Below are 25,506 nucleotides of genomic sequence, written 5' to 3'. Positions count from 1 at the left end.
ACCGCACGGCCAACTCGCTCGGTAATAATAATAATAATAATAATAATAATAATAATAATAATAATAATAATAATAATAATAATTGTTACCGTGGTTTGGTGGATCAGCAGAGGTGAAAGAAGGTGCCGGGGTGAATGGGTCTAACTACAAAGCCGAGATAAGAATTAAAATTTCATTAAAGGTTATATTTTCGAAAATGACAAAACTTAACAATTTTCACATAGAATTTCAAAATTTAACAAATAACAAGTCAACAAATAACCGACAATCAGGTACAAGACCAGGAAAAGCCAAGATTCAGAACAATTCTGGGCCTTACGCCCCTCGCTTTACAATTCCTTTTAGCTCCTAGCTCGAATATACCAAGTACAATACTTTCAAGGGCAGAAAACCCCTTCATTCAAGGAGCACTTGCTCCAAATTACAATATTTAACCTTCCAAGACCCACTTTACTATTACAAAACTCGAAAAAGGGCTAATAGGCTCTGGGGTACCTTAAGGCAAAAAAAAAAAAAAAAAAAAAAAAACTTACACACACCCTGGCCTTATATGGCCCAATCTCACACTTTGAAACAGGGGTATCTCATACCCAACCTACAGGGCCTTTACAGAAAGAACAGGCTAAGTAATTAAATGGCCCGAACACAACATGAAGGGAGGGGTATGCTTGCACTCCCTAATATGAACATTTAAACAATCACGGAGGCTCTAGGCCTATGAAACAGGGGCTATTCCCAACCTACTGAGGTGACTCGTATAGGAATTACTTTACCACATTACAGAAAGAAGATTTTTTTTTTTTTGCTAGGGGCTTTACGTCGCACCGACACAGATAGGTCTTATGGCGACGATGGGACGGGAAAGGCCTAGGAGTTGGAAGGAAGCGGCCGTGGCCTTAATTAAGGTACAGCCCCAGCATTTGCCTGGTGTGAAAATGGGAAACCACGGAAAACCATTTTCAGGGCTGCCGATAGTGGGATTCGAACCTACTATCTCCCGGATGCAAGCTCACAGCCGCACGCCTCTACGCGCACGGCCAACTCGCCCGGTGAAAGAAGAAAAGTTGAAAAGACGTAGTCACCTCAAAACCAAAATGAAAGGGAGCTCGAGAGGGTGCATCACACTCTATCCCCGAATTACATTTAAAGATTTATGAAGTTATTACAATAAGTCGGCAGAAAGTTACATCTTTAGGAAACCAGTTTACATAGCTAATGACTCGGATCTTTCCCTCAGGTTAAACTGCGGAGCTAGCCACAAATAAAGATGTTATGTGGCCATTACCTTGACGGTGTACTGCTGCCTGATGAAAGAGGCGCCTCCCGCCTCCTGCTTTACACCCTCACTCTCAGAAAGACGACGATGAAATGGCCAAGAGATGTGAAAATCCGCAGTTTTTAAACCCCCAGGGAAGATTCGAGATCTTTCATGAATCCTCAGAACAGGCCCACATATATTTTATTGGCTGATACAAAATGGAGAAGAAACACAGTATAGGTTAGAAATTAATTACCAAAAATCGGGATTGGCTACATTCAAAACTGGCGAAAAGGGGGGAAATATTGCCAACCCAGAAATAAATGAACATCACTTAGTTACCAGAAATCTAGAGATACAAAACTTCCTCAAATCAAGAGTTCATTCACTTCGCACCAGGGTGCAGGATCCTAGGTTTTAGTAGTGACACCTTGGGACGAAAGTTCAAATTTATTCCATTATCAGTTGCACATTTTCATCAGTAGGCGAGTACTATTAGGCGCAGAATTAGAATGCGCGGGATAGGGGTGTACCTCCCGGTACAATAATAATAATAATAATAATAATAATAATAATAATAATAATAATAATAACAATAATAATAATAATAATAATAATAATGCTATTTTCTTTACGTCCCACTAACTGCTCTTTTACGGTTTTCGGAGACGCCGAGGTGCAGGAATTTAGTCCCGCAGGAGTTCTTTTACGTGCCACTAAATATACCGACACGAGGCTGACGTATTTGAGCACCTTCAAATAACACCGGACTGAGCCAGGATCGAACCTGCCAAGTTGGGGTCAGAAGGCTAGCGCCTCAACCGTCTGAGCCACTCAGCCCGGCAGGTAATAATAATAATAATAATAATAATAATAATAATAATAATAATAATAATAATAATAATAATAATAATAATAATAATAATAATAATAATAACCACAACAATAATAATAATAATAATAATAATAATAATAATAATAATAATAATAATAATAATAATAATAATAATATACCATGTGGTTATTGCTAGCCTGGTGTGGTCTTGTAAAGCATCCTCTGACGAGGGTGGGTGACATCTTCCGTGTATGGAAAATTGTGTGTTATTGTGATGGTGGTTAGTGTGGTGTGTGAGTTGCAGTGATGTTGGGGACAGAACAAGGAGCCTGTCCCCGACCCAATGGGCATGGCAAAATTGAAAGGTCGACTTAAAGCCGCTAGTCCGAGTCCAGAAGCTCTGCTATTTCTTCCACTCGCACCTGCAAACTAAGAGAAACCGATATTTTTCAAAACATCTTACCACACCTGTGATGTCTGACATAGCCAGATCAGAAATCAGCTTTGAACTTAAGCTTTTGACTGTATTCAGGCTTTCAGATATTCCGTGTGAGGTGTACAATAAGCCCTATAGCCTACATGGAACAATAACAAGAAAGGGCCGCTAAAGGTCGATAAGTCACCAACACTCTCTCAGCTCTAGCTGCTGCCTGCTGATAGAGCACGACACATACTTAAATCGGTGTACAGCAACGTTTATCACAAGCAGCATACGAGTGACCATACAGTCTCGCGTGTCACATTGTCAGGGTGACGGATACTTTTCCTTATGGAAACTACTGCAGTGACTAAAAGAATATTGCGTTTTATGTAACGATAAGTCATTGGGTTTCCGCAATTCTTGTAAAACTATACCGAAGGTGAACATTCCTCGACCTTTATCCCTCGAATATTGTCGATCGTGATGATCTACCATATCGTGAAGGTAATAATAATAATAATAATAATAATAATAATAATAATAATAATAATAATAATAATAATAATAATAATACTCCGCCTCAGGTAATATGCCACGATCAGACAGAAAGCTTACGGAGATACTTCCATTCAAAGCGAGATCTATTCGCAGTTGTTCGTTATGTTGATGATAAGTTCATTGTTGTTGTTTTTGTTTGAGTTATCAATCCATAAACTGGTTTGATCCAGCTGTGTATAACACTGTATCCTGCGCTTACCTTTTCATTTCTACATAACCACTACATCCTACATCTGCTTTAATCCGCTTGACATGTTCGTACCTTGGTCTACCGCTACCGTTCCTACCACCTACACTTCCTTCAAAAAGCAGCTGCACAAGTCCCGAGTGTCTTATGATGTGTCCTATCGTTCTATCCCTTCTTCTGGCCAAATTTAGCCAAATCGATATCCTCTCACCAATTCTATTCAGTACCACTTCATTCGTGATTATATCTACCCATCGCACCTTCAGCATTTTTCTGTAACACCACATTTCAAAACCTTCAATTCTCCTTCTTTCTGAGCTAGTTATCGTCCACGTTTCACTTCAATACAATGCCACGCTCCAGAAGAATGTCTTCAAAAACATCTTTCTAATGCCTATATAAATGTTTGAGGTGAACAAATTTCTTACCGGGAGAGTTGGCCGTGTGGTTAAAGTCGCGCAGCCGTGAGTTTGCATCCGGGAGATAGTGGGTTTGAGCCCCACTGTCGGCAGCCCTGAAGATGGTTTTCCGCGGTTTCCCATTTTCACATTAGGCAAATACTGGGGCTGTACCTTAATTAAGGCCACGGCCGCTTCCTACCCACACCTAGCCCTTTCCTATCCCATCGTCGCCATAAGATCTATCTATGTCGGTGCGGCGTAAAGCAAATAGCAAAAGAAAAATACAAATATCTTTTCTTAAGAAAGGACTTCCTTGCTTGTGCTAGTGTGACTTTTATATCCTCCTTACTTCTGCCATTCTTAGTTATTTTAGTACCCATGTAACAGTACTCTTGTTATTTCCTTTTAAGACTTCATTTCCTTATCTAATATTTCCTGGATCACCTGACTTCGTTCGACCGTACTCCATTACTTTTGTTTTGGACTTAGGTATATTTCTTGTCTTCTTTTATTCCTTCTCCAAGACTCTGTCCATACCATTCAGCAATTTCTCCAGATCGTTTGCAGAGTGAGGTAAAATAATATCATCGGTAAATCTCAGGTTTTTTATTTCCTCTCCTGGGACTTTAATTCCATTTCAAAATTCTTCTTTGATTACCTTTATCGCCTCTTCTATGTAAATATTGAAGAGGAGAGGGGAAAACTGCAGCATTGCCTCACTCCTTTCTGGATTGCTGCTTCTTTTTCAGAGCCCTCGATTCTTATCACTGTGGAATGACTTTTGTACAGATTGTAGATACTTATCCTTTCTCGATATATCTGATCCCGATCACCTTCAGATCTCAAATAACTTGGTCCAATCAACATTATCGAATCCCATTTCTGGATGTACGAAAGCCATGTTTGTGGGCTTGTCTTTCATAATTCGGTCCTCTTAGATCAGACGTAAAGTCAAGATTGCTTCACGTGTTCCCATATTTCTTCTGAAAGCAAATTGATCTCCCAACTCTGTTTCATGTTGTCTTTCCACTCTTCTTTAAATTCATTTCCTTATCTGTTAAAATTTTTCAGGCGTGAGATACTAAACTATTGGTGCGGTAGTTTTCACACTTGTCAACATCGGCTTTCTAGAAAATAATTATAACATCATTATTCCGAAATTCAGATGGCGCTTCAACTGTATCATACTTTTTACACACTAAATGGAATAACCTCGCCATGCTGGTTTCTCGTAGACAGTCAGTTATTTCAGTTATTCAGAGGGTATGTCATCAATTCGCATTGCCTGATTTCTACTTAGGTCTCTCGAAGCTTTGCCGAATCCTGACCTTAAAATTGAGTTTCCCACGTCATCAGCATCAACAGCCTCTTCTTGTTCCAGAACACTATCTTCTACTTCCTTACCTAGATACAACTGTTGGATACGTTCCTGCCATATTTGTGACTTGCCTTCTTTCCCCAGCAGTAGTTTTCCATCTGAGCTCTGAATATTCCTACAGCTACTTTTCCTTTCTCCAAAGGTTTCCTTGATATTCCTGAATGAAGCATCAACCTTTCCTAGGACCATACCATCTTCAACATCCTTGCACTTCTCTTTCAGCCATTCTTCCTTAGCTGTCCTGCACTTTCTATCTAACATACTTCATTCTTTAATCGCCTGTATTCATTTTTGCTCTCCTCATTTTTTGCTTTCTTGTACTTTCGTCGTTCTTCTATCGGGTATAGTATCTCCTGAGCTTTCCATTGATTCTTAGTCGATCTGTACTTTTTTCCCCATACTTTCTTTTGGAACCCTAGAGACCTCATGCTTCATGACTGTCCATTCTTCCTTCAGTCTTTTCCGTTCTTCCTCTACTGTGTTTCCGTCAGCCTTTACATATAGTCCTTGAATTACATGCTCCCTGAAACAATCCTCAACACTCTTTTCTTTCAACTTGTCGAGATCCCGTCTCCTTGAATTCCTTCCCATAGTATTGTAAGCCGTAGTATTAAGCACTGGAAATACTTGAGTTGTGTGTGAATTTGTATACGATGATGCTAGATTTAGAATGTTAAACTAATAGTATTTCTTGTAATATTTTCTTTCCATGGGATTGCTTGTTGTATTCTTGTTGTTGATTGTTGTTGTTCGGTAATTATGTTAACTTTATTATTACACTACTGTAAGTGACCATTGCCACCGGGATATTTCCCATTTGCGATGTATTGTTGTTAATAATAATAATAATAATAATAATAATAATAATAATAATAATCTCCTTCCTTTCTTCAGTTTCTTCAAGTTCAGATGGCATTTCATGACTAACAGGTTCTGGTCGGAGTCCACGTTTGCTCCCTGGAATGTCTTGCAATCCAACACCTGGTTTTTGAATCTGTGCCTAATCAAAATGAAGTCTATTTGATACCTTCCAGTCTCCCCAGGTCTCGTCCATGTATACAGCTATCACTTGTGGTGTTCGAACCAAGTGCCAACAGGGACTAAATTATGATCGGTGCAGAACTCAACCAGCGAGCTTCCTCTTTCATTCCTTTGTCCCAATCCGAATTTTCCTACTGTATTACCTTCTCTTCCTTGACCGACCACTGCATTCCAGTCTCCCATCACAATTAGATTCTCGTCACCTTTTACATATTGTATTAAATATTATATCTCTTCATATATTCTTTCAATTTTTTCATCATCCACTGAACTAGTTTGCATATAGCCCGGCGCTACATTGATGAGCATTGGCTTGGTGTCAATAGTAGGGCAAGGCGGGTTCTAAAGCGATGGGATCTGAATCATCATTTTCCCACGAGGTCATTGACCCCTGGCAATGTCTTTGACCTCATGACGTCATGGTCACCTGACCGTGACGTCACGGCCACGTAGTATTGTTTGTAAACAAAAGCATGTGGTCGTGACAGACCCTAACCTCACTTTTTTTGACAATGTCGGCTCAGCTAACCTCACTGCAGCCATCTTGACAGGTCCGACACCACCTCAGAGGGACCTAACATTCAGTCCTTCTGAAATTTTTGAGAATAATACCAATTTCCAAGAGTTCATACTCTGAAGACATTATGAATAGGTACTTTAGAAATCATTAAAATATCACACTGAAACACATCACTTTTCAACATCTGAATACACACAAAAAAGTTGACACGTTGTTTACCGCAAGTAATATAACGCTATAGGCCAGTTATATGAAAAAATATTACGTATTTAGCATACTGGATCAACAAATAATCGGAGAGAGGGGAGGAACTAACTCAACATAAAATCGATTTGTAATTTCAACACATTTCTAAGAAGAACTGACAAATCAAATATGAATTATTTCCAGCAAACTGTTCTGTACATATTAACAATTAGTTCGTTGTATACAGTTTTGATTATCTGGAAATATTAAAAGTTTCACTGGTTATAAAATTAAGGTTGAAATAAGGCATTATCTCTATCGTCTTCAGAGTCACTAAAGTTATTGGTTAGTATCTGCCATGGTTCTTCTCCTCTGCGGCATACTAAGTCACGCCCATCTGCTTGTCAATTTCAAACCTTCCTCCAAACGTCAGCTTGAGGCATTTGCTCGAATCTTTTACACCCTATATTAAACGTAGATAAAGTATTCATGCTGCCAAATGCACTCCCAATGTAGCTAAGAAAATGATGGAAAAGACGGAGCCGTTACTTAGGTCCTCGACCTTTGGCTCGCTGTGTTTCACAATAAAGCAGTTTTGAAATGGAGGTACTACCAGTTCAAACATTAAAAATCATCGTGTGTCATATCCTCCTCCATGTTTATCTGCAAGATCTCTTAGTTCCAATTTGGGCTCTGATACAGTGGAGCATTTAATTACGATTTCAGCCAATCCAGGCTCAGAACACTGGGGGATTGTTAAGTTATCGTCATGTACGTAAGTTAGAAGTAGCCAAGAACTTCCTACGACAATTTACGTTCTGTTTCTTCGCCCAAGAACAACATTAGTATTTACGCTTGGAGAATCTGGGGTAACACTTGCAGTCTTCAGTACAGTCAATTCGCCACTCACATTACTTCAGATACTAACTTTGTACTTGTATTTGTTCTGTTCAGCCTGGAATTTCCGACCATTCAACAGTAAAATTCGTGGGAGTATCCCACTGTACTTCTTATCAATCTTGCTACAACCACTCACACTATCGCCTTATATAAAATAAGGCTCTAAAAATATGAAAGACAGAAATATAACCGACTACGAAACACTACCAAAAGCATTAAATTCATATGTAAGACTCATAATTTCACTAATTTACTCTGCTCACGTAACACCATATTTTGAAAGACTAGGTTGGTTAAATTCGACGAACTACGCAAACTTCTAGTGTACAGACTGTGAATGAATCACAACTCCACTACCTTGCGGCCTTGTTTAACCCTCTTACCTCCTTTCATGATCGTAATACACGTTCAACTTCACATACCATTCCCATTTCCAGTAACAAAAGTAATATTCTCAACCGGTCGTTCCAAGTGTCCGGTGTCAGACCGCAGAACACTATTCCAATGAACATTAGAAAATCTACAAATTTGAAGACCTTCAGACCTACTTGCTGAAATTATTTCCTAAACTATAGAACTACCTTAGTGAATGATGTATGATTGTGTGAGTAAATGGCTATATTTATACTTAAAATATAGCACCACTAACTAGGACCAAGAAACATGCTTGGTGGACAGACGAATGTGACATGCTCATACAACTAAGACAACAAGCTTGGAATAATTGGTCATGCAACAAAAATCCAACCGCATGTAAAATCTTAAAAATGTTAGGAAAGCAGTAACAAACTCTACTGTATAAGAAACATTCGAAAACAAAGTGAAGGTATAAAACTACGAGCTATAGAAGAAGACTTTTAGAAACACAATTCACAAAATTATTACAGAACTTTTAAACAGAAGTTAACCAAATATTCGCTACCATCACTCAATTTTGCCAATGAAAATGGAGAAATCGCCTACACTTACAGTGCTAGTTGCGAAATCCTACCAACATACCTTTCTAAATTACTTAATTGTGAAACACCCCAAGAAAAGTTTATGTTCAACTTTACCCAAAGTAACCCAGATTCAACCCCACCGAGTGTCCAAGAAATTAAGGAAGTATTTAAATCACTGAAAGACATCAAGGCTTCAGGGCAAGGCCAAATAGTGGCAAAACTATGGGAATATGCAGGAGAAAATGTTATCATGAAACTTTATGAAATTATGCTGACAATATGGCGAACCCAAGAAATCTTTACAGATTGGAAAACAGCGATCATACACCCAATACATAAAAAGGGAAGTAAGACTGATCCAAATAATTATCGGAGAATCTCTCTCTTCAGGTTACCTATCCTTTTAATCATCACCCTGAACCGTGCAGAGCATGAACTGGACCAAGAATTAGGTGAATACCAAGCTGGATTTAGGAAAGGAAGGTCGTGCGCTGAGCAAATTGTTAATTTAAAGAATGTAATAACACACTTCTGTACAACAGCAAACATAACTTATGTGATCATATTCGTTGTTTTCAAAAATTTCAAAATTCTTATAACAATATAGATCGAAAATCACTCCTTAATATTTTATCAGAATTGATCAAATAACAAGAAATATTATCAAGGAAACTCTTACCGAAACTACAGCTAGGGTAAAGTTCATGGGTGAATATAATCAGGAATTTCAAATAAACACAGGAGCGCGACAAGGGGATGGGGTATCTCATTTACTTTTCAATTGTGCTCTTGAAAAGTTTTTCGGAGATATTCATAGATATATGAATATTTTCTCACGTGATGACAGTTATTTCCTACAGTCATATTGCGGTAGTTTGCTGCAAACTCGTCCTGATACGTACTGTAGGCTACTTAAGTACGTTACCAAAATTAAAATGGTTTGGAGAGGATAGGGTGGAATTGAACGCTGCATAAAATCAGTCTATGAACTGATGACCAAAACCAACACAACCACCACCACCACCACAACAGCAACAACAACAACAAACAACAACAACAACAACGACAACAAAATATAAAATATGGGTCATTGTTAAGTTTTCCGAAGCGTAATATAGATTTATCTCAATAGATTTATCTCATTACTACGTTTATGCTATTATTATGAATTCTGAATATGACACATCAAGTTTAATGACGGTCGTTATAACTTAGTCCTAAACGCACGAGTGATTGATTGAGTGTGTGAATGACTTGATGGACTGAATTCCCATAGTAAAGTATTGGTACAATGCACCACACTATGAACCACAACAGAGATACATAACAGGGACCACATCCCTCCACATAGGTTTGGCGGTAGGAAGGGTCTCCATCCATAGATATGTGCCATATCCAGTGTAGTGCCGACCTCAAGACCACGAGGAAGAAGCACACGTATTTGTAAATATGACTGTAAAATAAAAGTCACTCAGAATTCTGCGGACTACCAAATATTTTCTCTTGAGTTTTAGAAAATTTACATATTATCAGCAGAGCTGGGTAGCTCAGGTGGTAGAGCGCTCGCCTTTTGAGCTCAAGTTGGTGGGTTCGATCCCGGCCCAGTGCGGTGGTATTTAAAGGTGCTGAAATACGTCAGCCTCGTATCGATAGATTTATGGACATGGTAAAGAACTCGCGCGGAAAACAGTTCCGGCAGCTCGACGTTTCCCCAAAACAATAAAAGTAGTTAGTAGGACAATAACATCATTATTATTACTATTATTACATTTGATCCGGTGTATATAATTAGTTCCAGCCTACAAATTGTTTCCCTAAAACAAAACCTAAACCTATTGATCAATATTGAGTTAGCAGTGCGGGGGAATGACCATCACAACTGTTCTTTACATTTTTCATTGCCTGCCGGGCGAGTTGGCCATGCGGTTAGTGTCTCGCGGCTGTGAGCTTGCATCCGGGAGATAGTGGGTTCAAAATCCCACTGTCGGCAGCCTTGAAAATGGTTTACCGTGGTTTCCCATTTTCATACCAGGCAAATGCTGGGGCTGTACCTTAATTAAGGCCACGGCCGCTTCCTTCCAACTACTAGGTCTTTCCTATCCCATCGTCGCCGTAAGACCTATCTGTGTCGGTGCGACGTAAAGCCACTAGCAAAAAAATATAATTGCCTAGCCCTAGCAGATATCAGATTTCATGTCCAACCTACGGCAAAGTTCCTTTAAATGCTGCATGTCCACGCACATTAGCGTGTAGACTTGAAGTGGCATGTAACATTGTAGTTACTCGATAAACAGGCAATGCCTGAATGGCCATTGATCACTCGTGAAGTGCGTACTTCATAATGAATTAGTAATGCTATAACCTAAGTTTTAGTTTACGCAGGAAAACCATCAATTTTTTCTAATTTTTGTTTTCCCTGTACTGGGGAATATTCTGCAGGACTCGCTGATCTATCTATTTTCTCTACCGATGATGTGACCTTACATTTTCTGGACTGGTCTTCGAATTTGTTCCGGATACTGTGTTGAACGCAGAGGTGAAAGAAGGTGCGGGGGTGAATGGGTGGATAAAAGACAGTCAGAAGATGAATTCAAAACTTTAAAATTAAAGCTATATTTCTCTCTCTTCTTTTTTCTTTTCAAATTTTAAATTTTACACTTTGCTAAGAATGCAACAATTCAGGTAGAGAACTGGCTCGTTACCTCGGGGACAATGTTGGAAAAATCAGAATACGCAACAAATCGCCAGTGAACAGTCTGAGCTTAAAGCTCCCAAATTACAAGGGTTACTTGAGCACTGCTGCTCCTTTCAATTAACAGTCAAGGAGACGGATCTCCCAATTTCTTTTACACCTCTATTAAGAGCATCGTTGCACTACAAATTTACACTTTCCAGGTCTATCATAGACACAACCTACATTTAACAAAATTAAACAGTATACAGTACACTGTCTTCTACGCTCAACTATCTGGTATCTTGAACATAAAAAGAATGAAATAGAGTTTAACAAGGATAACAAGTACCCATTCTACAAGGTCTTTGGTGAAAACGAAAGATTAAAGTTACTGGCCCAACAATCAAAATGGCGAACACTTGCTCTCCTTAAAATTTATATTAATGCATCAAAAACCCTATTTGGGCTTATGGCCGACGTTAGAGAGGCTATGCCTATACTACGTAGGTAACTAGATAGAAAACATATTTAAGTTGCAGACATTTCAAGACAGATTTTAAAGGTTACAAAATCATGGTCACCTCAAGAGAAAGTTGGGAGGGAATACAAGAGGGTACCTCACTCTCTATTCCCTGATTTCGGTTAAGTTGTTTCGGCTTGATAAAAATGTGCATTTAAAGATTGAAATTCACATTTTAGAAAATAAAGTTACATTACTAATGAGCTAGCTTTCAAAGACTATAGTTAAGCTGAAACTGCCATTACCTTGAGCTGGTGGACCTCCCGAAGGTGGATGAGGCGGCCCCCGCCTCCGTTACGAGCACTCTAGACTGGAGCGATCACCAAGACAACCTTGTCCGAAAACGTGCCAGCTTTTATAGCTGAGGGGAAAGTTCCAGAAAACTCTGGGCTAAGGCCCTGACACACCCCAATTCTCATTGGATAATCGAATAAATATCAAAATTTCGTCATTGGTGAATAAATAAATGTACAAAATTACTGGTTGGCCAACGCCTTAGTTTTGCGGGAAGATATAGAAGTGTTCATAACTTTTGAACATAAAAAAACAAAAACTAATCATTCCAGTTTAGGAAACCTTTATATACAAAATTACTTTTGAATTCTGATAGTTCATCTTCACCCCAGAGGGCACGACATAAGTTTATAGTCGCGACATCTGTTGAGAAATGTTCACACTATTTCCGAAATGAGTTTCAGGTATCCTGATCTAGGGGACCTTCTACAAGACGCTAGTTTTTAACGTACAGAGCGGGCGTATCTCCGGTACAGAATTAATTTACTTTCTTACAGTGACGATTTGTAACAGTTTGCAGTCTGCGTAATATAGCGTAGTTGGTTATACGCAAACTCCTATCCTCAAGGTTGCAGAAGTGAGTCTTGGTAAAAAAAAAAATAATGAATTTGCGTATTAAAATAATGTACCCAGACTGGCTTTGCAAAGCAAATAGTTGAAATCTGCGTAAACAGGAGTAAAGCCAAAATAGACACAATGAAATGGATTGGTAAAATCAAAATCGATTTGAAACAGGTGGGAATTACACGGGCAGACATCCAAAACAGTTTAATCATCAGATCTAAAATTCACAAATGGCATGTTGACCAAGAGGAAAGACCAAAGAAGTCTGGAACTACCGGGTCAGAAGACAGAAAGGAAGTCCACAGTAAAAGAATGAAATAAATATGGGCACAAAGAGGAGTAAATGTATGCCTCTAAGTACTTTGCGTAGTCCTAATGGGCTTAATCACATATAATAATACAAATAATTCAGTTTAGCCTATGTCTCACGTACTAAGCTGATGGTTTTCAGAGACGCCCCGGTGCTGGAATTTTGACCCGTAGGAGCTCCTTTACTTGCAAGTAAATCTACCGAAACTAAGCTAGTGTATTCGAGTGTCTTCAAATACCACCGGACTGAACAGGGATCGAACCTACCAACTTGATTTCAGAAGGCCAGCGTTTCGCCGTCTGAACTATTCAGCCCAGCTTGGAGCAGTCATCAGTTCAGAATCCAAAAAGACTGCCCATCTCCGTACACACAGTGAAGGTACCTGGAGGAGTGGGAGGTAAGGCCTTCCACTATTTACAAACTACGTACTAAAGATATAAATCATGTTAATGGTTTTATGTTCCATTAAGTACTTTAAAGGTGTTGGGCACGTGGATGTGTTGCGTAGTAGTTGCAATTGAACTCGGCAACTCAATCTCAGATGGCGCTCTTCCGTCTGACCCCGATAGGAACTAAAGACTGGTTGGCATTATGGCTGATGTCTATTGGATAATGTGTTGTTGTTACCAATTGAAAATTCACAGCCTGATTTCAGTCATTCGACCGGGCCAGGAATGGAATGAATGAAGCCCCGCAACTAGCGGCGAGGATAGGAATTGTGCCGGCTGCTGAAGCCTGTCGCACTCCTCTGGCGCAATGATTAATGACCGAGAGATGAAATGAAATGATACTGGAGAGTGTTACAGGAATGAAAGGTAACAGAAAAAACCATAGCACCAGGAGAAAACCTGTCTCGTCTCCGCTTTGTCCAGCACAAGTCTCACATGGAGTGACCGGGATTTAAATCACGGAACCCAGCGGTGAGAGGCTGCACGCTGCCGTCTGAGCCACGAAGGCGATTTTTTTTACCAAACAATACTGTAAAGTCACCTCTGTGGTATAGTGGTTAGTGTGATTAGCTGCATTCCCGGAGGCCCGGGCTCGATTCCCGGCTCTGCCAAGAAATTTGAAAAGTGGTACGAGGGCCTGAACGGGGTCCACTCAGCCTCGGTAGGTCAAATGAGCAGAGGTGGGTTCGATTCCCACCTCAGCCATCCTGGAAGTGGTTTTCCGTGGTTTCCCGCTTCTCCTACAGACAAATGTCGGGTTGGTACCTAACTTAAGGTCACGGCCGCTCCCTTCGTTCTTCCTTGTTTATCCCTTCCAATCTTCCCATCCCCCACTAAGGCCCCTGTTCATAGCAGATGAGACCGCCTGGGCGAGGTACTGGTCATTCTCCCCAGTTGTATCCCCACCCAACGTCTCAGCTCCAGGACACTGCCCTTGAGGCGGTGGAGGTGGGATCCCTCGCTGAGTTCGAGGAAAAAACCAGCCCTGGAGGGTAAGCAGATTAAGTAAGTACTGAAAGTATAATACGGAAAAAATAATGGCTTTTGGTCTTCGGAGATGCCTGGGGCAAGCCTTTCGAACTGACACCCTTGAGCGACCCGCGTGTCTATGCGGATGGGTCCCTACATAGGATGCAGTCTAATGTTGAAGACGGCAAATATATACCAATTTCTCGAGCGAGAGGAATGAACCTTTCTTTGAATTTACTTTACGTCGCACCGTTACAGATAGGTCTTATGGCGACGATGGGATAGGAAATAGCTAGGAGTTGGAAGAAATCGGCGTAGCCTTAGTTGAGGTACAGCCCCAGCAGTTGCCTGGTGTGAAAATGGGAAACCGCGGAAGTCAAACTTCAGTGTTTCCGACAGTGGGGTTCCAAACTCCTATCTCCAGAATGCAAACTTGTTGCTGCGCGCTTCACACCGCACGGCCAACTCGCTCGGTAGGAATTAAACAGTAAAGGTCAAAATAGCCACTAGGGCGGAATAGAACTCGGGACGGCTTAAGCAAAAATCTAGCATGCTACGGAGATGGACAACAAATACAGTAAAACTCCTGTTAAACGCTCTTCAAATGATCACGCAGTGACGATGTATAATCCGGTACCGCGAATTAAGCGGAAGAGAATAAACTGTACAGTATAGCAGATATACTGTACAAGGTATTATTGGGTTCCCGGAATATTGAAGCAACTCAGCAACGATCTTCTCCAATTCTTCGTGCTCCCCGCAGTTTTTCTTTCGTCCGCTGCATCCTGCCAACGACGCAGTTGTAGTGTGTAACCTGTACCATGTTACAAACACGGTTGTCTAGATTGTTATATCATTGTTATATCATTGTGTAAGAAAATGTGGTGGCAATCATGTTATTACAATGCCACAATTAATTCATAATGGTGTAATGTCCATATCTGGGTTATACTGTAGTATTCTAATTAAGTCAAATATTTTGAGCATTTATATGTTAAAATTATATGAGTTTTATTAGTTATAATAATCAAACAGCCTTTTCTGGGACATTTCAACTTAGCCTACTTGTGTAAATTTGGGTAAAATCATCGACATGGAAATCCAGGTAAAAAAAGTCAAGTGAATGTGATGAATAGCCTACAGAATGGAAAAAATTTGTAACCTTCATTGGTTAATTCCAATGGCTCATTGGCTGACGCCGTATAGGCGACCCACGTGCCTATACGGCGTCAGCTCGAAAAACCTGCACCAGGGCCCTTCAGAGGCCACACGCCATTTCTTTTCTATCTACCTGTTCCAGTTTTTGTATCCCCAATCTGACATTCAAATCTCCTGGATTTCTTACCTACCTATTATTATTATTATTATTATTATTATTATTATTATTATTATTATTATTATTATTATTATCATCATCGTCATTTATTTATCCATTCACTTATTTTAAATGACATTTCATTGGAAGTCGCCAAGTGATAATGACATTCAGTTGTGCTGCTAGGATTAATATTAAGTATAATGAATAAATTTAATGCTAAAATTGGTGCTTAATGACGGAGTGAGTACAATTTTTATATTATGTCACAATTAACGCCCAAGAGAAGGCCAATCGTTATTGTTTTATTACAAGTGCTTAAGTAACCAATCTTTATTATTGTTGTTAACGCTGGCGATGGGATGCCTCTCGAATCAGCGAGTTGTATCTGATTAAGAACGGTGCTTCCTTAATATTTCCGATTTATCCTACAAAGATCGTAATTTTCTTTTAACGCTCACATTAATTATACATACACTTCAATACACCAAAAGCAACATGTAACTGGCAAGCATAATTTTTCACGAATAAACGAAGTATGAGTGGGTGAGGGAAGGTGTAATAAAAGAGCAGTTACTGTATTTAGTACTTTGCTATTCAGTTTACGTCGGACCGACTCAGGTCTTTCGGCGACAATGGGATAGGACAGGGTTGGAAACGAATGTGGCCTTCATTAAGAAGCAATTCCAGCGTTGTCTGGTGCGAAAATGGGAAGCTACGAAAAATATCTTCAGAGCTGCCGACAATGGGGTTCGAATCCACTAACTCCCGGATGCAAGCTCACAGCTACGTGAACCAAATAACTTAGCAATCTCGTTAGGTCTACGTGTACTGTTCTGTACATGGGAATGGGCTTAAAGAGCGAAGCTAATGTGACCAATACTTCGGAAATCCGGCAAGTACAGGATATAATATTTTACACATTAATGAGTCTAGTGCGATTAAGTAATAGCAATGTACCTTTTCATCTAAACTTGGCTGAATATTAAATGAAGTATTCCAGTAACGAAGCGTCATTAGGCGGAATTCGAGCGCTCTGTAGGGATATATTTTAAAGTCCATATACATCTGAGAGACAAAAACGTATATTACGCGGGGTAGTGTATTCATCTAGCGTGCACGTACTATCGGGGTTTTAGTGCACATTGCAACTGACGAGGGAAGTACCCCAGCTCGAACGGCTAAAACCGACTGGAAGTGCGCTTAACATACGAAGATATGTCTGTTCTACTACCCATCTCTGGCATTTATCTGTAAAACCCCGCAGTAATGTACAATCAATGTTTGGAAATTACGGCGTAAAAAGATTGCAGAAGCACAATTCGGAGCAGAAACTACCGTGCAACGGACACTTCGGACCATTATAATAACAATAAACAGATGTGGTGCAGTATCATCTGGCAAAAGGTTGAACACGTGCTTGCAACAAGAACTCTTAACACCGTGTTGACACAGCCATCTTTCACACAATAGAAGGTACTGTCTTGTCCTTTATTCGACGTCGAGGTGTAAATGTGGAGTTTCAATGAAGTGATTAAAACACAGCGGAATGGAACAGTATGCACATTTAACGAGGACAACATGTAGACATACTACATTATTTACAGTGTTCCCTTATTGCAATAGTCCACACTCAAATGCCACGGTGATCTCATTATCAAACGAAGCAACAGGATTATCCACATCCTAACCTGCTCTTTGCCATGCGTATGTTAACATAGATGTGTATCTGTATCTGCATCTGTAGATGACGGACTGAAGACCGATGATGAAGTATCGATCATGTAACGTGGCCTGCGTGGTATCTATTTGCAAACGTACAAAATCAACAAGACGTCTGGCATATAGCTTGTATTGCCAAAAAAATTATACATCCAGAGGTTGACAGTATTTGGTTGTCTTTGGTGGCAATATATTTAATGTAATATCTTTATTTGGAAAACATTCTTCAGTGACGCTGTAGCTTTGTGTCCTGACCAGGAATCGCAAAGTAATAGATCTGTCTCACCAACATGTTCAACGAGGATCGAATTAAAGAAGTTCTTCATATGTGCTGTAGTCATTTTTCCACGTTTAGTCGCTTCAACATAGACGTTCCGTGGACACATTGCTGTCAGTTTCCTTACAACCTGCGGACGAAACGTTCCACATCCTATTCCTGCAGACAAATAACTTTTTTTTTGCTAGGGGCTTTTACGTCGCACCGACACAGATAGGTCTTATGGCGACGATGGGATAGGAAAGGCCTAGGAGTTGGAAGGAAGCGGCCGTGGCCTTAATTAAGGTACAGCCCCAGCATTTGCCTGGTGTGAAAATGGGAAACCACGGAACACCATCTTCAGGGCTGCCGATAGTGGGATTCGAAGCTACTATCTCCCGGATGCAAGCTCACAGCCGCGCGCCTCTACGCGCACGGCCAACTCGCCCGGTGACAAATAACTTAGCCATCTCGTTAGGTCTACGGGTACTGTTCTGTACATGGGTATAGGCTTAAAGAGCGAAGCTAATGTGACCAATACTTCGGAAAGCTTGTTCGCTAATTTGCCATTCATGGATACAGCCACAGCAATTGTGTAACTATGCGTAGAACTATGCACATCATGTACCAGACCAACTGTTGATTTTCCCCTCTATTTGAAAGAGTTGCAGAAGACGTTAGTTCATAAAAAATGGCTCTGATCACTATTCCACACGCATTAATTTATTATATTCCCGTCTTGAATAAACATGTTCATGTCTGCCACAAATGTTTCTGCTGTTTGTATAATAACATGCTCCTCTTCAATCTCTTGGCGAGCCATGCACATAGTGATATGCCTGGGGGAAATATTATAGTCGTCTTTAAAGACCCTGACAAAAATGCAACGAAGCTTTAAAATTGCCCAGAGAAACTGCTCTAGCGGCCTCCAGAGCCCACGCTTGAATGCGCATGTGCCAATTGTGGACCACTTATCCATTATCTCTAGCTCAGTCAAGTTGTGCTTTTACAGGCTCTTTTAAAGCCTCCAATTTTAAAGTTTTGTTTCCCTTGATCACCTGGGTCTTGCCTTTTGCACGTCACACAATGTTAAATTACCTTGCAGTTTGATTTCGACCTAATGCAACTATAACGCTTCATTAGTTTCTGATAAGAATTGTAACTGCGATTATAATAATCCTCATAAATGTTGTCCAATGTTCGGTCATCAATACTCCGTATCACACTTGTTCGTACACGTTTTGGGGTGAAGGAGCGAAATCACTGCCACGTGTAGTTCCTTCCGCTGCTGGATTGTCGGTACGGTTGGAACCCTCATACTCATGTGCCGTCCGCCTCACAGTCACCATTACTCTCCAGTGTGTCGGTATGTAGTTCTGTTACAGATCTATTGTATTTTTGCGTTATGATATCATATAACATGCATGCAAATGGCTCATCCTCCACTTCACTTACATCTTCACTATCCACTGTGTAGCGTCAGCGTACCTTTTCGTGCAGCAATTTCAAGACATTCACAGGGTTGATTGGCTTCCACCTATAGTACGCGCACCTTTTCTTGAGCCCGAATCTACATAGTAACGAATGGGAACCAGGGCTCAAGAAAAGGTGCGCGTACTATACTCATGTCGGACGTTTGTGTGTGCACTATACTACGACACACTGCAACTGACTGACAGGCATTGCGTGTACAGCTCCAATGCAGCGCGGCCTGTGCGCTGACTGTCAGATGGCGCTGGCGACCGAACACGCACTTTTACAGTTGAATGGCCTTGACAGCTATTGACATAGGTACAACTGTATATTTTAAGCCCACTTTCTGTCGGTTTTAGTCGTTCGGGCCGGGGTAATTCCCTCGTGAGAGATATCACGGTGGAAATGTTTACTTACGATAGTATGCCCGTTTTTCTTTCCCAGTTATGTGCGGTCGGCACTAAGGTTCGTCAAGCCCAATTTTAAGGCCTGATGTCCTTCCTGACAGCAAATTTATGTTGATATATTCATCATTGCGTGTTTCTGTGATGATTACTAGCGCGATATGTTGTTTGTGAGTGAAGATATGTGTTAAAATGATACTAGAGGAATTAAACAAACGGGATTAACATTCCCGACCCGGCCGAGAATCGACCCAGTACCCTGACCATTCAATCAAGGAGCCGAACTACGATAGTACCCTAACTGCACTGTAACATAACGATGATTTTCTTTTAAAACCTCGTATGTCTGAATTCTCTTCCTACTAATTATATTCCTTAAGACTGGACATGCCTCCCAGCCACATATTTATATGCAGTCCATCAGAATAATATTTTCGTTATGTTCATTTTCCGATGCCGATGTATAAAGGAAAACAGACCTTACCATACCGCATTGTTAGGGTTGTTGTTTGCATGGATAAGTTACGCACTCCTACAGTATGGAGTATTTAAGGTTCATTTTTCTTTACACATCGGCATAGGAAAATGAACACAACGAAAATTATTCTGATGGACTTCATATAAATATGTGGCCGAGAGGCGTGGCCAGTCTTAAGGAATATAATGGGGAGAAAGAGCATCGGGACATACGAGGTTTTAAAAGAAATCCATCGATAAGCTAATTAATCCAAGGGCTATGTGCTCCTCCAGAAGAGGTATTTTTGTTCCGGAATTTCTCAACCTTCTGAAGATAAGTTGAAATTCTTCCGTGTGAATCGACCACATCTTTATCACTTCAGCTAGCCAAACGTTGGCAATTTTCGACTGCTTAAATGTGGGGATCGATCGATCAATCAATGAATCAATCAATCAATTGTGGCGTAAGGAATATTTTGTAGAAAATCATATGTTTTATTGAAATGACCAAAACGATGTATAATAACAACAAAGGTATTGATAACGGGATCAACCCACGGCTCAAGGGAGAGCAACTCCGTACGTAGAGCAAGCGGGTGTCGTTTTGCTGGAGGAAACTTCTCAGACCGCGGAAAGGCATGTATCGGATACAAGAACCAATTATCTCATTAGATAATAGCGACACAAAAATTAATGTATCTGAAATGACCTTCTATTTTTCTTATCGGCAGAGTCAGTGAAGCTTTGCAGGACCGACCAAGAGGGTCGTCCGTGGTAAGTACAATGTAAGAAAAGAAAAGAACAGAGGGGAAGGAACATACATCAGGCAAGATTTAAAGGAAATGGAATCAATTTTAAGTAGGTTATATTTTTACCATAAATGAGTAGAACAGGCAGAGTACAACAAACAAGAAAAAAATGCAATCACAAGCATTTCAGAACAGCCACAGCCCTTTTACAATTGAATGGGTTCAGAATAGATCTTGACCAGAAATTTTTACAAACAGCACCAACGAGTCTCTGCAAAACCCAAGACTCGAGATTGATACAGAACCACAATTTATTATTTAGTTAACCACAACACTTAAGAAAAAGGGGGTGTTAATAACAATTTCATGATAGATTAAAGGCCATACTTACAATTATTATCGAACCCAACAAGGGATAAGCAAAATAGAGAATTAGAGCACATTAGAAGTAGAAAAATAGGAGTAAACACAGTGGAGACAAGCAGACGAGGGAAGGAAAGGGGGGATTTTTCCAGGTTGCTTAAACCCTATCAGTTAACAGTGAGCGCAACCACTGCGCTGCCAAGCAAGAGTTCATGATGTGGCAACACTCCTAACATTTGTCCAGGTATGGTCCACCGTGTGAAGTTGAGGATTAATAAAGGTTAATAAAGATTTCCGTCTGGAGGATTTAGTTAGAATCAAAGCCAAAATGGGATTGAATGATCAATAGTTCAGTTTATAAGTCTTGATAGAAACACCAAACATTAAGAAATTAAAATATTTGCTCACCCAGTCTGTACGAAGATTTTCGATACAGCATTTTCAGAATGAGAATTTAAAATATCGCAACGGACCAGCCGCCTGCGAAATAAGCTGCTCTCTCCACTCAGGAATAATTACACTCGATGTCTGACCGGCGAAAGGAGGCAGGTGCACGCTTATATAGGTGGTAGAAAGGCGAGTCCAGAAGTTATTCGAACATCGAATACGTGAGCGTGACGTCACAGCGGAGAAGCAGCAGTGGAGTGGAGTAGCATTGTTAGTGAACAGCTGAGTGAGCATGTAGATGGTGAGAATATAGCAGCCGTAGAACACGGAGGTTAGCAGGCCGTAAGAAAAAAATGTCTTGATGTAGTAGAGAGGACGTAACCCAATCAATCAATCAATCAATCAATCAATCAATCAATCAATCAATCAATCAATCAATCAATCAATCAATCAATCAATCAATCAATCAATCAATCAATCAATCAATCAATCAATCAATCAATCAATCAATCAATCAATCAATCAATCAATCAATCACCACTGAACTGCCTTTAAGAATATAACCCAGATGGCAGATTCAATCAACCGTTTATCTAAACTTTTCAAAAGTTATTTCGAAGAAGGTGGAGACTTATCGAACATCATCTTTGGTAAATTATTCCAGTCTTTAATTCCTCTTTCTACAAACCAGAGCAGAAGTACCAACAACACTGTAGCCCATTTATTACATAATAGACTTCTTTACTTGTGCCGAATTAGGTGATATTCGCCTCGTTTACGGACGAGCTGAGGAATCTGCATATGCGATAAGACAGCTTTATCGACAACGATTTACAAACCGGCGTATTCCCAAAAGCCGAACGTTCGTCGATCTACGCCAATGGCTCCGAGGCACAGAGTCGTAGACCGCTTGGTGATGCTGCAGAGCTACAGTGGATAGAACACATTTTACGACTTGTTGAAGGGAGACTGACTATGAGCTGTTAGAGCTTAGTAAGACAAGTAAGTACACCTAACTAGGCTCTTCACCGCAGATTGCGTCTGTTGAACCCAAACCAGATATGCCACCATCACCAAGAATCGGATTACACACCGAGAGCAGAATTCTTTACCCGGTTTTTGAAACAAATTGAATATAATGCAGACATTTTGCACGACATTGTGGTTAGAGATGAAGTATATTTTTACCAGGGGTTGGTGGATATCATTAATTTTCATAATATCCATACATGTGCAGAAGAAAATCATCATATCATTCACCAAGGCAACAGAGGTTTTCTATAAATCTTCGAGCAGGAATCAAGGATGACCAGCTTCCAGGACCATTAGAACTGCTGCACGACTAACTCGTGCTAGTTATGCCCACTTTCTGCTCGGTTTTTTGCCAAACCCTCTGGATAATGTTTCGGTACAGACACATCAACAGATTTGGTTCATGCACGATGGGGTTCCCCATCAGTTCAGTAGGGACGTTCGTCGATTAGTAGATCGCCGTTTCCCGAATTGGTGGTTGATTGGTATGGTCCTGTCATCTGGCCACTGCACCTTTATTTTTTGGGGACACCTAGAAAACTTGAGAACCAAGTAGAAACTGTCGAGGAAGCAACTCTTCTATAAACTACAGTACTTGCGATGCCGTCGACACTATAAAGGCTGACGCCGAGTTATTATTAATGCCTTTATTAATGATGAAATTAGGGCTCCTGCCCCCCTCTTTCACCTAACCATAATATTAAAATGTGATTATTATATATTACAATCACAAAGTTATAACTACGGTAATAATGTCAAATTACAAATGCAACTTAATTAACTTGACTTCCGTAATTATATCTGTATAGTCTAACGGAGGCGGGTGAGAGTTTCTCGTGTGTCTTCGGAGGGAAGCTTGTCGTCGAGCTAACGGATGAAATGTCGAGCATTTCCTGTGGGGGAACAAAACAGTAACAACAACACTGGACGTTGAATTAAGTGTTCAAATAATTTCGGAGACATGCCCCTAGTTGTAAAATTACTAATGCGGATTTGTTGACAGATCATTTTTTTGTTTCGAGTGCATTCTGACGGATTAAGAGCTACACGGTTTGAGCGTGGAGGGCAACTTTAATTCTCACACGTTTAATGAGCACTGCAAGAGCTGCGATAAGTTGTAATGCTTTGTTATGTCATTACAAATGTTTTCTCTTTTCGTCTAGAAGCACAGACAATAGGTAAACGTTATTTATTTATTTATTAGTGTAACGTGCCCATTATTTGTTTGAAACCAAACGTGTAGATGTGCTTCGACGATATACTCCTGATACACTTGTTATATTTGGGCATCCTATCCCATGCATTCTTTCGTAGACGTAGCAACTTTATTTGCTTACTACACGACAACACGATTTTTCCTTGTTCCTTCTCCCTTAATGCTCCGCAAACTGGGGATAGTGGCGTATTTCACGCTCCGGAGTGCCTATCCCAAACCTACGCCCAAATAATTACAATTCCACACACTCGTACGCAAGCAAAAATTGTCAACAAGTTTCAACACTCAACAGGAACCGGTGCTGATGAGTAAAGATGCCCCAAATTCCTAAAGGACGTAACTGCAACAGGCCTCACATTAACACCGGCTATTAGATACTTCACCGAAAAACGGGATCGGTGGGCAGGTGTTTGTTCATTTATTTTTTGGAAATTGGCGATTGTACCATACAGCCACCTACACTTAATTTTACATTTATGTTTCTTAACGAATATTTACATAAAGCTGTTTTTCTAGAAGAATCTAAATTCAAAACCGCAGCAAATTTAGTTAGTAAGTTTACAATTAATATTCAGGCAATTCAAAAATACAGAAAGTAAATCGAAATGAACACATACCCACATAATTGATTTCATTGTGGTATTATAGCGTAACGGTGCATGGTACAGACCTAAAACTTGCGGCATAGTGATTTTATTCCAAAGGTCTATAAGCTGTATTAAACTGGTGCATCGTGTATGGCATCACTGACATCAGTTGGAAAAATTAAGACGGAATTGTCTGATTCTATTCAGGTGCAGGTAAGGATGAAGTTGTTAAGTTCTACTAATTACTGAGGGACATCGTAGTCAGGATCAACAGCAAGGACAGGATAGTGCTAATGGGTGGTTTAAATGCGAGATTTGTAAATAGAACTAAAGGATACGAATAGGTTATGTGTAAATGTGGGGAATATATGGAAGCTAATATGAATGGGAAGCGTTTACTTGACTTCTGTGCTAGACTGGTAAAAGCAGCTACGACTATATTCTTCAAGCAGTAAGTCTATTCACCGGTACACACGGGAGCGTAGGGACACAAGATCCATAACAGACAATATCACAGCATACTTTGAATTCAGGAAATGTGTTAGGAATGTGTGGGTATTCCGAGGATATTTTGATAATACAGACCACTCTTATGATTAGTGAGCTAAGTGTCTCTAACCTTAAGATACAAGTAAGGGTAGACAACCACGTTAAAACATTTTCTATGCTCTACGCTTTGACCGCGACCGCACCTTTGCGCGGTTGATACCATGCTAACATTCGTTTCGTCTTGTAACTGTTCGTTTTCTAAAATTTTAGCTTATTTGAATCCTATTGTTGGTTCATTACGTGGTCCTGTGACGTTCCGTGTCACACCTATATGAAGTCTGTCCTTGATAATATGAAAGTACTTTGTAACCACTGTGTTTTTATTAAAATTCTCATCATGGATTATACTTTTTCGATTAATTTTTATCAGTTATCCTCTAACTTGCAAAATCTTAGTTCGTTATCATAGCCGCGCCCGTTTTTCATACTACGTAAGCCCGTGCTGTGAACGTGGAGCAAGCTGATCGTGATAGCGGATGGACGTACATGCCTTCCGCTTGGGCTCCCTCCTCTCCAGGATTTACTTGTCTGAGTACTTATCAGTACAACCAAGGTATCTGTACTTTTAAGTACAACCAAGAAGAGCATTTG

General features: G+C 40.2%; 1 pseudogene; it reads right to left on the bottom strand.

Annotated features, from left to right (window-relative positions):
- Positions 1–7,075: 7,075 nt before the first annotated feature.
- Positions 7,076–25,506, bottom strand: part of LOC136863487 (uncharacterized) — a 30,841-nt pseudogene continuing 12,410 nt past the window's right edge.

This window comes from Anabrus simplex, chromosome 2, assembly GCF_040414725.1.
Source record: "Anabrus simplex isolate iqAnaSimp1 chromosome 2, ASM4041472v1, whole genome shotgun sequence".
Taxonomy (NCBI): Eukaryota; Metazoa; Arthropoda; class Insecta; order Orthoptera; family Tettigoniidae; genus Anabrus; species Anabrus simplex.
This window is presented reverse-complemented; position numbering and strand designations above follow the sequence as displayed.